We start from the raw sequence: 691 nt of genomic DNA, 5'->3' as shown, positions 1-691 counted from the left end.
GAGCGGTGCTCGAGTGCATGCGCACGAACAAAGTGTACGCCAATGCAGACAAGTGCATTCTTGGCGCAGAAGAGATTCCCTATTTAGGGTGCATCATTGGGAAGCGTGACCTTCGAGCGGATCCTGCTGAGGTCAAGACCATTGTAGATTGGCCGGTTCAAAAGAACCAGAAGGACTTGCGTAAGTGGCTTGGTCTCGCCAACTACTTGCATAAGTACAGCGCAAACTACGCAGAAATGGCCCGACTATTATCCAATCTTCTTAAAAAGGATGTGGAATGGTGTTGGAAGGAGGCGTTTGACGGGGTCAAAGACAGACTCCTGCATGCTCCAACACTGGCAACCCTGATCGTCCTTTCAGCGTCGTCTGTGACGCTTCGGATTTTGCCATCGGCTGTGTACTGCTGCAAGCAGACGCTGAGGGGCGAGATCAGGTGATCGAGTTCGAATCTTGATAGCTCAAAGCTGCAGAGAAGAACTACCTGTTCATGACAAGGAGCTACTTGCGATGAAGTATGCACTTGTCAAGCTCCAGCTGCTCGGCTCCAAGCCGTTTGTGATCTACACAGATCATGCGTCACTACGCACTGCGACTCAGTCGCCCCACCTCTCGCAGAGGATGGCTTGATGGCTATTTTTCTTTGCGGGATATAACTTCGAGGTGAAGTATTAGCCGGGAAAGCAGAATGACC

Source organism: Plasmopara halstedii (genome assembly GCF_900000015.1).
Source record: "Plasmopara halstedii genome assembly, contig: Scaffold_2680, whole genome shotgun sequence".
NCBI lineage: Eukaryota > Oomycota > Peronosporomycetes > Peronosporales > Peronosporaceae > Plasmopara > Plasmopara halstedii.
The sequence above is the reverse complement of the archived record's forward strand: the minus strand, read 5'-3'. Positions refer to the sequence as shown.